This window comes from Eptesicus fuscus, chromosome 15 (genome assembly GCF_027574615.1).
Source record: "Eptesicus fuscus isolate TK198812 chromosome 15, DD_ASM_mEF_20220401, whole genome shotgun sequence".
NCBI classification, from domain to species: domain Eukaryota; kingdom Metazoa; phylum Chordata; class Mammalia; order Chiroptera; family Vespertilionidae; genus Eptesicus; species Eptesicus fuscus.
In genome coordinates this window covers 5983911-5998843 of record NC_072487.1, presented here as the reverse complement: position 1 = coordinate 5998843, position 14933 = coordinate 5983911, and the positions used below count along the sequence as shown (strand labels likewise).

General features: G+C 47.1%; 1 protein-coding gene across 1 annotated transcript in view; it reads right to left on the bottom strand.

The window, feature by feature from the left end:
* AOPEP (aminopeptidase O (putative)) overlaps positions 1-14605 on the bottom strand; it is a 259004-nt gene extending 244399 nt beyond the window's left edge. Inside the window, exon 1 of the mRNA XM_054726825.1 lies at positions 14553-14605. The gene's annotated coding sequence lies outside the window, so the exon portion shown is untranslated. The remainder of the gene's footprint in view (positions 1-14552) is intronic.
* Between the last annotated feature and the right edge of the window lie 328 nt (positions 14606-14933).

Here is a 14933-nt window from a genome sequence, read left to right as displayed (position 1 = left end):
GCATCCATTTGGAAGCACAAGAAAAATGGCCCTCCAGCTGCTGCTTCAGCTTCCAGCAGTTGCGATCATCACACCCTTAAAGGCCCAAGGGTCCTACCAAGTAGAGGAGATGGCGCAAATGACCAGCAGCACCCCTCACTGCACTCCCGGCGCCTCCTAGCCCTGCCGATGTTTGCTTTGCCTGTTCCCTCTAAGTAATGACTCTCCTGACAAACCAGCGTGGGGATCCCTGTATTCTGTGTGTGTCTATAGGAATGAACTACCAGGGTGGTCAATAGACTGAAAGCGCATGCACGTGTGTGTGTGTGTGTGTGTGTGTGTGTGTGTGTGTGTGTGTTTGCATACACACAGTGTAGGAACCTATGGCTACATTAATTTTGTGTCCACTAAAATGGTTGTCCTTTAGAGATTAAAAAAATAATTTGCTATGCTGGTAAAGAACATTTTTGTCCATCATTTGCCCCTCCCCCCCCCCCATTGATGTCACGGAAAAAATTCAATTATTCTGGCCTATATGAAACCACATGGGGTAGCAGCCTAGGCTCTGCCTGCTATTAACACTGGGTTTTACTTGATATGCTCTAGAGTTAGGGGTGGGGGTGGCATATGGACATTCAACTGAGTTTTAAAAACTGTTTCAACAACTCTGCCACAAGTCAACCAATTCCTTGAGGAGCCTGGAAATTCCGACACATTTGGTTGTTTCCATAACCCAGTACTTTCCACTTCCCTTTCTGGCATTTCACTCCACTTTTTCTGTATTCAGATCACGCTTGGCTTTCTGCCCAAGTCTGAAGATTAAAACCATTAAAAATCTCTGTCTTCCCAACATCCTCCTATTTAAAAAAGGAGACAGCATTAGCCTCCCCCTTCAGTTTTCTTCTCAATGTGGTTAAAGAATATTTTTCCTTTTCCGCCTTCCAATTTTCTGACTTGAAACCTACACAGCTTTTTTTGTGAGGCTGGTCGCTGGCCTTCGCCTGGGCTCAGCGCAGACTCTGCCTGCCCACCTCCGAGTCTCCAAGCAAGTGTCCTGCTCCTAGACGCCCAGCTGTGGTCCCCACCCCAGCTTGTACCATTCTCTCAACACCAGGGCGCAACCCCCTTAAATAAAACCAGCAGCCCAAATTGTATAAATAATATCTAGCTTTCTTTACCAGAAAAATAAATGGCATTTCCTTAATGCTATTTAAAAATTTCATATATGTGGGTGCATTTTTTAAAAAGAAGTTTTCTTTGAACCTCCAAAATTACTCAGAGTAGGATGACCACAACTTTAGAGCTGTTAAAACGGCCCGAATCTGAAGAATAACACCATTTCCAAACTGCCATAAAGGAGATTTCATGGCTTCCGCTCGGCTTACCAAATGAGGACTTGAGCCGAAATACTAGTAGGCAAGAGCTTCACAGTGACATGTTGGTTTGGGGTGAGAGAGTAATTCTTACTTCCATCCCTGCTTTACTGTATGTGGGTTCCTCCAAGTCTTAGTGAACCACACAAGAGTGCTTCTGAAATTTCCCCAAAGAGCAATTTCAGCACTAGTGGGGCTGAATAAGGTGCAAGCACACCCTACTTCCCACAACATGAGGGGGTGTCGTTACAGCATCTCTGTGCTCATACTGACTCTAAAATGCACCAAGCACTCAAGGCACTGTTCACTACTAAATTACTGAGGAGAAATCGGATACATATTTTGGGAAAATAAACTTATAGCACCCACAGAATTGAATACTATGCAACTAAATAAAAAGATGTGGAAACTCTCTGATGAGCAAAAAAGATCCAGAGACACTGACACATAAATGGACGTATTTCAGAAGGAAGGGAGGGGGGAGATTAACCAATGAAATTATATGCATATATGCATAGCCCATGGACAGATAATAGTTTGGGGAAGGCCTGGGGAGGGGACAGGAGCAGGGTAGAGGGGATAAATGGGGGGGGGGGGAGAGGGGAACATCTATGGTGCTTTCAACAATAAAGATAACATTTTTTAAAATGTAATAAAAGTGCCTAAGGAATGAGGGGCAAGGGGTGGATGGGAACAGAGATGGGCTACAAAAGTAGAAAACAATTCTACTAAAGAAACTTAATATTCATATGCTTTTAAAGGTTGATTCTTTTGCAAAAGTGTCAGGCCTAAAGGATTACTTCAACTAATGTGGGCAGGTATTCTTTACAAAACACCGCATGGGCTGCTGGGAGCTGGCTGGGGTTCAAAGGAGAACAGCTCGGGCAGTGCCCGCCCTGCCGGGCCTCTGGCCTCCCTGGCCGGCCTCCCCTCTGCCTCGGAGGCTCTGGCTCCATGTGGAAGTGACAGCTGCTGACACAGGGTTATTTCGGACGGTTCCAGCATGCTGTCACGCAGTCACGCAATCCCTCCAAGCACAGGTCAGATAATATCTCTGAAACCCCGCGACAGACCTGAGACAGCTGCTTGGGAGAGGACAGGACTCCATTTCCGAGTCAGAAGTGACAGGAAAAGAGATCAAGAACACTGACTTTGTCCCACCAGCGGACCCAGAGCCCAGGGGAGCTCTGTTGGTGTTAAGTGTGGAAAGGGAACTAAAAAGTGCATTTGGCCTAAACCAAATGCCCAGTGGCTTTATTCTGCTGCCTTCCTCAACTCTCTTATTTGGGGGATGAGAAAGTTAGCATGTAAACTACTAGAGTTTAAGGTACATCCTTGAACTAAAATGTTCCTTCAGTGAATTGAGGAATTCCGTTCGTAAAATCTGAGTGAGCTAGACTCAACTATCTATAATAAACCATTCATGGTTTTACACTGAGTGGCCAGATTATTCTGATCTCTGAACACATAATAATCTGGCCACTCAGAGTGTGTGTGTGTGTGTGTGTGTGTTAGAGGCCCGGTGCATGAATTCATGCATGGGTGGGGTCCGGCCATCCTGGCCAGGGGGAGGGGACATGGGCAGTTGGCTGGCCTGCCTGCTGGTCGAACTCCTGGTCGAGGGGATAATTTGCATTTTAGCCTTTTATTATATAGGATATACAATGAGTGGCCAGATTATTATGTGTTCAGAAATCAGGATAATCTGGCCACTCAGTGTACACTCCCATGGTAACACTGAATTTTATTTTCTCCCTGGAGCTTATATTTCAGAGAATCATGGATATTCTGGTTGGCAGGGACCTTAAAGTTTGTGATTTACACTAAATGAGCAACACATCTTAGGAACTTTTTGACCCACAAAGCTATCAAATTTCTGCAAGCTTCTTGAGCTGGGAGGGATGTTTGCAGAGGGTCTGCTATGTACCAGGCACCTTACATGTGATCCTGTGGAAGGCACGCGAGCGGCCTGGAAGTGAGTGGGTAGTACCAGCCCAGTGCTTTTACAAATGAATAACTGGGCAGGGGCTCCCAGCAGCCAAGGACACAGCTGGACTGGCAGCGATCTCTCTGACTCCACAGTCTGTGCTCTCTTCCCACCACCTCCTGGGCCGTCCTGGGGGGCAGAAGGGCGGCGGGCTCTGAGGAGGCATGCAGCCCAGCTCGGTGGTTCACAAGGCTCCCCAGAGGAAAGAGAAATGACATAAGGGAATATCCTGTGTCCCTGGTCGCCTGGGGCTTGCCCTTGCTTAGCTCACAACTCCCGCGTGGGTCCTCAGGTGTCTACTGGTCAGCTCAAGCGAACAAACACTCGCCAGGATCCGCTTGCCCCCTGCTCGGAGGCCACGCGTCACCAGGCCTCAGCCCTGACCCCAGCTGTCAGCACCTGCTGGGACACTGGCCCACAAGATGAACTACCTACCGGGCTGAGCAGAAAGCTGCGCGTGCGGGCCGGGTGGCTGGAAAACCGTGGGAGGGCGGGGGAGGGGCGGGAGGCCTCTCGGAGCGGCAGGGGCTCCAGGTCTCAGACTAACTGGGTAGAGCCATGACAGGCTGGTCCACAAAAGCTGCTGGTCACGCCTGTGTCAGCTGGGCCACAGGAGGCCAGGCCACTTGTTCGTGAGGATTAAATGAGACACGATCTATATGAGGACATTCCACACACTTCGGAGCGGGAAAGTTACGTCGCACTGTCATTAAGACATTTGAAGGCTGGAAGGGAGGGGCTCCTGAGCTGCTCACTGACTGCTTTCTCCAACCCTAAGATCTAGTGACGTTTTTGTCTGTGAAAGCAAAAAAAAAACAAAAAACCAAAAAAAAACAAAAAAACAAAACGCAGTAGCCCCTGTCAGTCAGGACCCTGGGCTGTAAATGACAGAAACCCAACTCGACCCGCGTGGACCAAATGGAGCCCGAACGTGAAGCTCACAGAGGGGTGGAAAGGGCAGGGCATGCGAGTGCATGCCATTTCTCACCTACATTTCCGCTCCTCTTACCCGGTGAGACCAGGTTCCTGCTGGGACTGGAGACACAGTCCGGTCACTCTCATACCACATACCTCTCAGCCCCTGTCCTTTTCATTCCTACTGGGAAATCCCAGGGAAGGACTTGTGCCAAGATAAGTAATAAGATTCCAATACAAGGGGATGAAGAGTAAGAAGTTTGTGCCCCTGGAGGGGACAGTGGGCTGCACTGCCGTGGCGTGGGAAGGTGCTTCCCTCAGACCCCGAGTCAGACCTTGAGAGGTTATCTAGAGGACCATGCGCAGAGGTCTCCTCCAGCCTCCTCTGTGAGCAACACAGGGCGGGTAGTGGCAGCAGCCGCTAGGGACACATTGAGATCTGGGCCCATTTCTTGCAGATTTTGGAGGAAGTCCTGCAGAATGGTAAGATGCACAGTCAGTCTTGGGAACAAACTCCCTCTCTCGCACATCTACCTCTACAGCCTGCCTTCAAACGTTCCCTCGGTAAAGAGCCATCATCTGTATCCTCAAATAACTTGAAACTATCCAAGCATTGGTAGGCATGAGGCTGAATCCAATGGGGTCCTTTCATCTATTCACTCTCCTCACCCCAACTTCTAGACACCAGCTTAGATGGCCCTGGAAGGCAGAGGAGATGAAAGGTTTCCGCACTTGAAGCATTCTCCAGGCGGCGCTGGTCCTCTTGTTGCACCCCCACCACACACAGTCCCCCTTGGACCATGCGTGGCTGCCATCGGCCTCAAAGGTAACAAGGTTTGGGTTTGCAGACTCATCTCCTGTCGAAGGCGGGCTTACTCTGCCTGCTCCTCACGGGCATTAAAACCTTAAATGCCATATTCACCAGATCCCGGACAGGGGTCTGAGGGCCATCCTTTCGCCCGGGAGCGCAAGATTAAAACCTCCCCGCCTTTTCATCGCCTGGACTCTGTGTCTTGTTTCCTGCGTCGGAAACCTTTCAGGAGAGACTCAAAATTTAAAAAGATAAATTCAAAGAGATGCAACGACCTGGGCCCCATAGGACAGGTCCGAATAACTCCCAAAGAGGTCTTCTCAGCAGCACTTCAGCTGAGGAGGTGCACCCCCCTCCCCTGCCTGGCCCCACCCTGAGGAGCTGGTCTCCTGCAGTGGAGGGCACTAGAGGCTGGCAGGTTTCTGGGTTCGATTTCCTCTGGGGACTGGGGCCTAAGCCCCCTGCCAGGCAGTGTCCCTGCAGAGCTCTGGGGCCTATAACCTCCTGATTGCTTGCAGTTCTGCAAGGAGATATCAAAGCCAGGAAGAAATGGTTTAAAGCCAAACAGAGGAGGCGAGGGAGCACAGAAGGCTGACTGGGGATGGAGGGAGTCGGAAGGGGATGAGGGGGAGGGCCTGGGGGCTGAGAGGTTTAGGCCAAGGAAGAAGAAAAATAGTAATTAAATGAAAACAGCGTTTGTAGTTGGGGTCCGCTCAGTCAAGTACTGCCATGAATGCATTAACCCTCCATGGATGAGAACAAAACCCAGGGCCTGGTGCCTGCCTGCTGGGCACACAGAGCTTAGGGGATGTAATATCTTCCAGGTGGGTGTGCCCAGAAGCGCACAAAGGTGCCTGACAGGTCATTTCAAACTGACTGTCAAGGTCAAAACAACAACATCTGCAGGTACAACTGAAATATTCTCACCCACCCCCTCTCTGGGTTCTCTGTGGTCATTTGTTTTAAACTAAAGCCCAGTTGAGCAGCAGACAAACCTGATAATTGTTCAAACATACGTATATGTGACTTATCAGCTTGCAAATGGAGATAATGGGAGGCTAACACAAGGGGTGGGGGTGGGGGGACAAGTTAGCTGCTAACTCTGTGGGGGCAAGGGGCAATGCCTGGCTGAAGGAAAGAGGCCTGAATTCTTCCAGGAAGCATACCCCTGACGCGGTATCTGGAAATGCTGGTTTGTACTATGGTCCACAGGGCACAGGCGGTTCTTAGGAAAGGAAGGGTGCCCTTATCCTTGAGATCTGCCTGTTTTGCAATCAAAGAGAGGCCCCTTCTGAACCTCCTGCTTGAGGGCCTAAAATTTAAACGCCTATTGCTGTCCAGGTGCCCAAGGAGAACAAGGAAATCGCAGGCTTATGTTCTAACTAGCTCAAACATCAAAAGAAAATATATGTGTATGCAAACTGTTGAAAGAAACTGAATCACCCCCACACTTGTTGGAAATAAAAACTCCAACCCAATTAAATCAAAGAAAGCTAGGACTCTAAGGCACTTTGAAGGCGATTCTAGATCAGCCCCTTACTTTTCAGAGAAAGAAACTAGGCTAGGGAAGCCCAGGGTGCCTGGGATCCTGGCCTGTCCCTGGGCCCAGCTCCTCAGGAACACACTTCCTTATAGTAACAGACAAGCAGGGACATCACCAGGGAGCTCCCCCCATCCTCTTCCCTCAGTCTGGCATTCTCAGCCGAGGAAGAATGCAGGGTACATAGAGTCTGTGAGTTTCCCAGGATGCCCATGCAGTCCTCACCAACCCCCACTGCTGACACCTGCAGCAGAATCATCTGGGCAGATGTGTTAACATTCAGATGCCAAGACCCCACCCCAACCCACTGAGTCAGAGTCTCCGTGGGGCTCCAGTGGGTGCAGGGACTCCAGGGCACGAGCCAAACCACTGGGTGCAGGCAGAAATGACAGAACTTCCTTTCATAACTGGTTTTCCTCATCCTTTGAAATTTCTATTTTTGCGTGTATTTTATAGAGTACCTAATATATTAACAGTATACTAAATGCATACAACTTATGAATAAATATCAATATTTGAAGGGGGTGAGGTCCAGAAAGAGATATGTACTAATCAGAAATGGGGGGCCTTCTGCACTGAGCCCACTCTCCTCACTGAGATAAAGCAGGGCCTCAGCCACCACCCACAGGATGGAGCTGGACTCCACAGCAGCTGCACAACAAGCTCCAAGGTTACTTCTGAACAGAGTCATTCCCCAAAGTGTGCTGTGAGGAGGTGATTTCAGGGGAACAGAACGGTCCCATGAAATGCACACTGTGAAGGGGGTCCTGGGCACAACATCTATTCTGGCCCTTTGAGATGCACATATACACCAGGATATTACATCAAGATGATAAAGATATTAAAGGCTTTATTAGAAGCCCTCCAATAAAGACTGCCTTTTAACTTTGTTTAATTCATTCATTTCCTAAACTAATTAACCCATAGTTCCTTTTCCCGTATTATTAACATTCCACAAAACTAGCCTTCCTTGGAACCGACTATAAAAACAAGCAAACCCTGATTTAGGCTAAAGGTCTCGTATTTCCGTGTAGCTGCAGAATCATCAGCATTCATCACACCTGTCAGGCTGATAGTTGTCTACTATAAGGATTCTTAGCTTTGCCCATCCTTCCCTTTCCAACTAGCAGCTTTCAATAGGATGTTCAGAAATTGTGCATGCCTGATGAAAGCCAGAAAATGGAGCAGACTCATTCTCCGTAGGTTCTCAGGTCTCCTCTGAGATGAAACCAATTCAAAAACTAGGATCTGCCAACCACAATCCCCACAACTTAGCAAGCTGGCTTCTGAGTAACGAAGGCCCACTGCTGGGTCCTAAGAGGCAAACCCTCCTTGCCCATCCCAAGTCTTGGCTAAGGAGCTGAGGTACCATTCACACTCTCCTGAAATGAAATTCTAGATTTCCATTTCATGGTGAGAAGAGTTGATGGATATTTTCAGCAAGATAACTGGGAAGGTGAAGGGCAGATCTGGCATTCTGTCTTCCCTGAACAATGTCTAGACTTTCTGAGCAGTCACCTCTATAAATAGCATGGTTAGTTAACCAAGAAATATAACCTGTTCTGCTCTGCGCCCCACTCTGATAAATCAGGGTAGACTTTTGCATGGTACCCATAAACCCCACAAAGTAATCAATTTTTAAAAAGTAATCCATTTTGTAAAGGTGTGTTTCCTCAGCTCTTTGGCCGTTTAGGGTACTTCTTTTTAAGAAAAGGTAGCTGGGATGTTACAGTTACATTCTAGGGGTGGGGTAAAGCAGCAGCAATGTCTTGCCCACATTATGCCAACGGGTCTCCGTGGCTCAGATGTGGGTGGGCTCCAGCGGCATATGGGATGTGATACAGCAGAAGTAAGGTTCCCTCGAGCAAAGTCAGGCATCCGCGTGCCTTGCTTGAGCACTGTCTGGAGTTGGTGGTCTCCTCCAAAAGGAGTCTAGCCTTAAAAGAACAACTCCATGCCCACAGACATACAGAACACATCGGAAGCCAGTAGCATTTGCTCAGCCACCAACCACTTAGACTATTTGTAGTGGTTTGAGGAGTGAAACCAGCAAGACTGGGAATATTCCACTCAGCAAATTGACATTGAATTCCATTATTCTTTTTCTCCCAGGGAATGTATGCTCTATTCAGCAATGGAGTTTCTGTAGAGAAATAAGTGGGAGGGGGGAAATAAAAAACTTTCCTTTGCAATGGAAAAATGGAAAGGTAGTGCTGAATGGCCCTCTCAGGCTGAAGGGCTGGAAGAGATTAGGGGCCCATGATGACATCAATAGAGAGAGAGAAGATTGCAAATGTAGGTAGAGGGATGATTGCTTCAGGAAGGCCTTTCAAAGGCTGACAAGTTCTCTTGAAGGATGGCCCCAGCAGTGTTCTCTGAAGGCTGGACTGTCAGTCTATGCGTGTGGAGAACAGTTCAAAGAAAATAACACTTAAGCATAATCTTTCAGAGGGTGAGGAATCATGGCGTAATGATGATAAAATGCTACTTCTGGATCTGACAAGCAGCACAGCTGTTTGATGGCAAGAAGAAGATTCTGGCTGAGCCAGAAGCGATGAGTTCACTCTGCCTGTTGTTCCAACAGAAGAGAGACAGCCCGACCCACCTTACTCCTGTGACTTGGTGGCTGCCTCCAATGAGCCCACAGTGACCTCTGATCTTCAAGTCAACTCTGTGACCTCCATGGTTCCCATGGCCAGCCCCTGAGGCAGACATGCACACCTCAGAGAGGGTGACAGATAAGTCTGAATCCCAGGCTCTGCGAGCCGTCCAGACTGAGCCCATTTGGCTTCTCTCTCTGACTTCCCAGCTCTAGTGACTTGGAGACATCATCTATCCTCCTGCACCTGCACCATAAAGAATGGAGCAAAGCCCTGGCCAGTAACTCACTGGTTGGAGCGTTGTCCCTTTCACCAAAAGGGTTTGGGTGTGAGTCCCGGTCAGGGCACATACCTAGGTTGCGGGTTTGATCGTACGGGGAGGCACCGAAGGATGTTTCTCTCTCACATTGGTGTCTCTATCTCTGCCTCTGTCACACACTCTCTCTCTCTCACGTTCTCTCTAAAAACCAATAAAAACATATCCTCAGGTGAGGATTAATAAATAAATAAACAAATGGGGCATACACACAGCTCACTAAGTACAAACGGGTATTGTCAAGACGACCCAAATAATTGCAGCCAAGGGCTGTCAAGAACATCACTTTATGAATACCAGCTCCTAGTTCAAGAAAAATAAATGAAAGAACCAGAACACATTAGAAGTGGAAAGCCCTTCACTATAAAATAGGAGGGAAAGAAAGTTAGGTAATATTCTCAAGAAGAAAAATAAAAGTAGAGAACAAAATGAAGAAATGAACACAAAGAAAACAATAAAGGGGGGAGGTGTGTGAGGGGCATAAGCCACCTCGCTGACCATGCCACTCACCAGTTCTGTTTGCTCAGAACTATAGCAATGGCAGTGGTACCAGTAGCAAAGCTTTAAATTTTTACAGGAAAAAAAAAAAAAAGAAGGGTAGTATGAGCTGCTTTCTGTCATTCACACCCACCTGTTTGAAAAAACGTAAGAGTTATACTGGAAAACAGTGGATGGAAATGCCCTTCAATTTTTAAAACAATCCATGCAGAAAGAAATTTGAGAATTTATTAGTCTGGGAAACAACAATCACAAAGAGACGAAACTCACACACAGACCCCACGTCCTCGGAGAGCAGAGGGAGCTGGCAGCCTTGGTAAACAGAGAGGTGCTCTAATGTACAGCTCAAATTGGATTCCAGAGGCAAGAATCACGACTGGGGCACCCTGCCTCGAAACCAGGGTCACCTCCCCTGGCATGTAAAGGACTGTTTCAAAGTATGGCGGTTTGGTGTGGGGCATCAAAAAATTCAAGAAGAAGCTAACAAAGAACAAGCAAAGAAAAATTCCCAAAGCTGTGAAACCTTGCTATTTAAGATAATGACAGAAATTTATGACTGCTTCCTTCCTGGCAGAAAGAAGCCCAGTTAGAATTCTGAAAACAGGAGGCCCTTTGTCCCAGCATGTTGTGTTTTGCTGATTCTATTACGCATTGGCTGGGAGATAAGAATAAACAGGACAACACCCTGTCTAACCCAGGAGGAAGGAGGAGGGAGGAGGGAAAGTTGGTTATGTTCATTCTTGGGCATGTATGTGCACACCATTTATTTGCAAATTGAGGTGCTTAAGAAAACTGTGCGTGCAATAGTCAGGAGCTACTAGACGCCTTTTGTTGCACAATCAAATCTTTTAAGAATAAGCCATGTGTAATAGGGAGCTTTATAGTTTTTCTCTACTATGAAGTACATTGAAGATATTTAAGTAATTGGCAATTATTTCTCGAAGCTCTTTATTTACCAATCCTATTTCTGTTCAGTCTTTTAAAAACTTAAAATTAGGATGAGCAAACATGTAAACGCAGCCTCCCTCCCTGTATCAAAAAACCTTACAAGGAATCCATCAGCAGCCTCTGGGGGAAGGAACGTGTTGACCTGAGACTCGTCCCTTCTCCACAAAGGGAGAGCTGTCAGTCCAGGCACAGGTGCTCGATGTCCTAGCAATGGAGAATTTTGCTTAAGGACAGCAGCTGCTAAGCTCAGTCAGCTTCTAACTGGCCTGTCCCGAGATGGTATGGCACTGCTGGCCCCAGAAAACTGAGAGATCACTTGACCTCTCTCCCTCTAACACCTGGCTGCCTGGAACCACCTCCACCATTTCTTACTGGCTTTCTCACTCTTCCTCATACCGGTGTGTGGATGGCTCAGGTGACCACAACCTGAGGGACGATGGCAGCTCCTGGCTTCAAAACTGAGTGTAAGAAGGGGATGAAGGAAAGCCATTCTAAAAGCTCATTGCCCTTCAGCTACCCTGGGCTTCTTTCTGTTTCCACCTTGGGGCCTTTGGACTTGAACTTCCTCACCCTGGGTTGCTTTCCGATCAGACGGTCGCAAGGCTGGCTCCTTCCCATTCTCCAGGCTCATTGCAAACATTGCTCTTTAAAGAAGCCTTTGCCTCGCCACCCAAGCAAAGCTACCTATCCTCAGTCACTCTATCACTGACGTGGTTTTATTTGCCCTCAGCACACATCTTGGTTGTTTGTTTTTATGTATATGATTTTCTCCTCTGACTAGAATGGAAATTCCATGCGGACAGAGAGACCACATCAATCTTATTCCCACTGTAGACTCAGCATCTTTAATCCTACCTGGCACACATTATGTGCTCAACCGAAATCTCTTGTAAGAATGAATAAATAAACAATGAACAGATGAACAAGACAATCTGGTAGAGAACTGGTGGGCAAGGTCAAGGGAGACTTTGTGACTTGTCGTGAGCCACACGGATGCTGTGTTTGTTTTCTTGTGGGACCAGGGCTGAGCACCATGTGAATGGCTGAGCATGAAGCAGGGCCACGGAGAACGTGGCTTTTTACTCAGAGCTCTGTATATGAAAGCACTCCAAAAATGATTTGTAGGAGATGCCTGAAACTGAAATAGAAAAAGGGGGAAAGAAGAATATTTGGATATCAGCAAGGTAGTTCTGCCAACCTAATTATGCCCTGTGACACGTAACTGTGGACTGCTGAAAGACAAATGATGAAGCAAAGCATGTACTATAAACACACTCACAAGGAAGACTGAGGTGCTAATTTTTAAGCAACCGTTATAAATCTGGTTTCAGGATATTATTCCATTAACATTATCCTACCTAATAAAATGGTAATATGTGAATTACCATCACTCTGCTACGCCCACGATTGGGCCAGCGGGAGGCGCAGGGGGCTGGACTCAGGGTGGCCGGGGTAGCCGATTGGGCCAGTGGGACGCTGAGCTCGCTTTGCCAGTGGCAGCGTGAGCTCAGCGTCTGCGCCATGGCTGTGCTGTGGAACAGAAGGGGCCTCTGGGGCAGCGAGCTCACGTCCCGCCGAGGACCATCAAAAGCGGGGGAGCTGGGTGCCTGTCTGCTCCGGCACCAGGCCTTTCGGAAGCCTCTGCCGAACTGTCCGTTCCGGCTCGGCGGAAGCTTCCGAAAGGCCTGGTGCACCAGCAGACAGGCACCCAGCTCCCCTGCGATTGAAAGCGAAAGCATGGGAGCTGGGTGCCTGTCCGTTCAGGCTCGGCGGAGGCTTCCGAAAGGCCTGGTGCACCAGCAGACAGGTACCCAGCTCCCCCGCGATCGAAAGCGAAAGCGTGTAGGGGACCCTAAACGTGCATGATTCAATCATGCACTGAGCCTCTAGTTATTATTATAACAAAGAGTGTAAGCATGATGATGAGCTCCATTCATGCATTTCTCAATACCTAGGAAATCAGGCTCACTAGTGAATCCCTAGCTGAGACGTCTGAGAAAAGACCAGGTTGCAGTGGAAATGGCGGAACACTCATGATACCCACACGAAGACAACTAGCTATTCTTCAGTGGAGAGCCATTCAAAGCGCATTCAGATCTTCGGATAGACATCAAATCACACAATCCACGAAATGTACACTCCATAGCTCCTTAAGTGGCAGATTCAGCGGAAGGCAAAAATAAAGCAAAACACAAAGCCCACACTTAGGAAATGAGAGTAGTATGGGAATGGAACTTCCACTAGTGTTTTAAAACAAACTGGTGATTTTTCTCCGAATCAGAATGGAAGGAAAGCGTCTATTCCGTGGAACGGTGATTCAGAGGAGGGTTGGAGGGGGTGTTCATAGGTGTCATGATTTTGGGCACCTATTCTATTATTAGGTGTCAAAAATCATTAAGTGCAGAATTGACAAATGTTCTAGTTACTGTTGTGTTTGAAAAGCAATCTGAATTCTAAGAAGATGTTTGTGTATTATTTACCTTCTTTTAAACTGACTTGTCATTTCATACATTCAAGTTGAACAAATATGTTTTCCCTTACTTCACTGAATATCAGAATCAGGCTCAAAAACAGACTCAGAGAAAGAGTTTTAAGATTATTCATACAACCCATGACATATAATATTTAAAATACAGTGCAATCATTATCGATATCATCCAAAAATTTTTTAAAAACTACTTAACATGGTTATTAACAATTTGTCCATTTTAGTTCATATGGAATTTTAATGTGATTTACCGGAAAAAAAAAAAAGAATTCTAAAATGGTATAAAATGGGATTCAATATGATTAACCCCTAATCACTATAGTAGTCTAGAGGTATGGAATTTATAACCTTGCATATATGTTTACAAAGTGTGGACTCAGGGAAGAACCATTTAATTTACCAGGAACTCCTTTGATCTCTGATGCATGAGAACAAACAGGACAATGACAGTTTCAGTGTAAAGGCCTTTTCCGATGGCTCTGACTGGCCTTGACATTTCTCTGGTCCTATTTTGGGTACGAAATTGACCTAGAAGACTGTCATTTTTGTCCCAGCTTTGCCTTTCAGAGCCCCAAGAAAAGCCATCACCATAAATCAGGCAGCAGGACCCTGGGAGCCAACTGAGTCATAGACCCCACTTGGTCACATGTGCTCAAGGTGTTGGGATCCCAAGAGAGTCACGCCAAACAAGTGGAATCAATTTAGGTCAGAGTTAGGAAAAACAGAGTGCCCCCCCCCCCCCGCCCCCGCCACTGGCAGTGGAAGATACCACAACCCTCCACAGCTCAAACATGGGGAACAGTAACTAAGCCCAGGAAAATATCTAGGCCAGGGCAGACTATTTCCACAGTCCAACAAGAAGGGAAAAAAAGAAAAAAATGATATTTGACAACCCACAAATGTTTAAGTGTGCGGTTCTCCTGTTCAGCATGAAAGCACTCTTGTTGCTGCTAAGTTATTATTACCACCACATTTTTTACATTTGTGCCCAGTACCATTTAGCCTTAGGGTATTTAGGCTTATTGCTTTAAAAACACAGTGTTAAGCATGTTTAAATCACTTTAAATATCTCAAAAAGCAGCAAACACACAGCCTACCTGCTTGGGCACGCAAACTTGAGAAGAAAGGCTTTACAGAATGGCCGGCAGGTCAGCCAGTCCTGGCCGAGGCAGACGGTCAGGAAGGAGCTACAGAAAACAAGGCCCTCTGTGAGAGCCTCTGCCTGGCTTCCCTCAGGTCAGCCGAACTGTGAGCAAACATGCCCTGAAAGCTGCACTCTCATAAAGTGCTGAAAACTCCCAACAGACATGGCCCCTCAAAACTGTGTACAAATGAGATGCGTTTAATGAACGACCCTTTCTTTGCCAATAATTCTGCTTAAATTAAGTCCAGCAGACTCTTCAAAGGGACCAAAGAAGCCTGCTTGTTAAGAAGGATGCTATATATAGACATCCAAGACAATTCTATGATGCATGTAA